General features: G+C 38.0%; 1 protein-coding gene across 2 annotated transcripts in view; it reads right to left on the bottom strand.

Moving 5' to 3' along the window:
• Positions 1–2,330, bottom strand: part of LOC107715888 (transmembrane protein 150C) — a 13,878-nt gene that overhangs the window by 7,799 nt on the left and 3,749 nt on the right. The gene's annotated exons all lie outside the window — the stretch shown is intronic.

The raw sequence follows: 2,330 nt of genomic DNA, 5'->3' as shown, positions 1-2,330 counted from the left end.
TCATCGGATTTGGAGCACTGCATCACCGTCTCACCAATGGAAGTGAATGGGTGCCGTCAGAATGAGAGTCCAGACAGCTGATAAAAACATCGCAATAATCCACACCACTCCAGTCCATCAGTTAATGTCTTGAGAAGACGAAAGCTGCGTGTTTGTAAGAAACAAATCCATCATTATGGTGTTTTTAACTTCAAACTGTTGCTTCCAGCTAAAATACATGTCTTCTATTCATAACATTGCTTCCTCCAGAGAACTGTCATCATGGGGCCCTTTCCTCGTACCTCGCTGAATACATCCGAGATGATTTGAAAGATGCCAGATCTTCTAATCGTGATAACTGATCTCTGGCTAATTTGGTGCGGAGATGTAGGAGTTACAGGAATAACAGACTTTAGTAGACAAACCAAGGGTTACACAGGGTAGGCAGGAGACACACGGAGCACCATCAGGAGATGAACAATACCGGACAAGGAAACATGGAGAAGACAACATTAAAATACAGGGCTCAACGAAGGGTAATTACAAGACACAGGTGAATAAAATGACAAATCAACGAGAGGGAAAACTAGGTCACGGAGAGCACATGGGGGCAGAAACACACACAGACAGTCCAGGGGTCCGTTCTTCGTACCTCACTTAATACATCTGAGATGGTTTGAAAGATGCCAGATCTTCTTATCGCGATAACTGATCTCTGTCTAATTTGGTTCTTCAAACGAATTTGCGGATTTGATTCAAATATCTGGATTAAGTTGTCTAAGATCAGTGCGTGTTCTCGTGTTCCCCGTAAAGGGCAGATGTATCGATACTCGAGACCACGATCATGTTCAGTGTTGCCAACTGCTGTCAATTGAAAGTAGCTAGAACTGTAGCTAAATGTCACTAGATGACATCACAATGGCAAATTCAGTGATCTATATAAAGATGAATATAGATCAGTGGGCAAGGTGAGAACTTAGATAAGGTTTGTCCAAGAAGTTGCTATATTTGTCCCTAAACTTTTGAAAAAAAGTCTCAAAAGGGGTGGGGAAGTCGCTAAATCTAGCTACAAAATTGCTAAATTGGCAACACTGTTAGCAATGCAGCGATTGGCTGGCGGCAAGACAGCAACGTAAGGACATCATATAACTAAAAAAGACACCTGACGGAAAAACTTGACACATTTCTGGAAACAGCCAAGCAAACAAAACTACATAAATGTAATAATAGATAAATGAAATGTGCTCTGTTTTTATTTATTTATTTGTTTTTTTTACGTGATTCCCAATTATTTATATTCATGATTTCTAGTATTTGTACAGGCTTTACATTTTTTATTTCAGAGTTGTAATTAGCAATTCATTTAATTTTATCTTTGAAGCAGATTTGTTACGTGACAGCATTAATTAAAGTTTCTTTAGTATCTGCGTCTCCTGCACTCCAGCAAGCCACTCCCATAATATCTGTCAGCACTCACATTAAAGGCAGGGTATGTGATTTTTCAAAAACACTTTAGAAAACTGATTCGGGCCGAATAGCAAAACAAACTTGTAGCCAATCAGCAATAAGGGGCGTGTCGAACAAAACTACATAAATGTTATAATAGATAAATGAAATGTGCACTGTTTTATTACATTTTTTTACATGATTCCCAATTATTTATATTCATGATTTCTAGTATTTGTACAGGCTTTACATTTTTTATTTCAGAGTTGTAATTAGCAATTCATTTAATTTTATCTTTGAAGCAGATTTGTTACGTGACAGCATTAATTAAAGTTTCTTTAGTATCTGCGTCTCCTGCACTCCAGCAAGCCACTCCCATAATATCTGTCAGCACTCACATTAAAGGCAGGGTATGTGATTTTAACTGTACAGCATGTGTGTAAGACTCCAATACAATTATAAAGTTATTTAATCACGAATACATTTTTCAATGAGTAAACCTGGCTGTGTCTATTGTGTTATAGATGATGACTACACAACATTATAATATTTTTTGTATTAATTTTTAAATGATTATTATTGTAAATTACTTTCCCTGGATCAGTAGGGTACTCTTCTAATAAAGCAGCAGTGGCTGGGACAGATTTTAAGTATCAGTTCTGCTTACAAAGATGCGATCTAATCCTGTTTACATGAAATAAGCTGCTCCCGAGCAGGTTTAAGCTTACGGACCTGTTGACCGCAAGTCTGGGATGAGCTTCGAAGAACCAAATCATCCAAGATCATGCCAAATCATCAACAATCAAATAAAGCGAAGTGACATGTGGCCAAGTATGGTGACCCATTCTCGGAATTAGTGCTCTGCATTTATCCCATCCAAAGTGCACACACACAGCAGTGAACAC

This window comes from Sinocyclocheilus rhinocerous, unplaced genomic scaffold (assembly GCF_001515625.1).
Source record: "Sinocyclocheilus rhinocerous isolate Xijiao unplaced genomic scaffold, SAMN03320098_v1.1 scaffold178, whole genome shotgun sequence".
Lineage (NCBI taxonomy): Eukaryota > Metazoa > Chordata > Actinopteri > Cypriniformes > Cyprinidae > Sinocyclocheilus > Sinocyclocheilus rhinocerous.
Note: the sequence above shows the minus strand (reverse complement) of the source record. Positions and strands in the feature narration are given on the sequence as shown.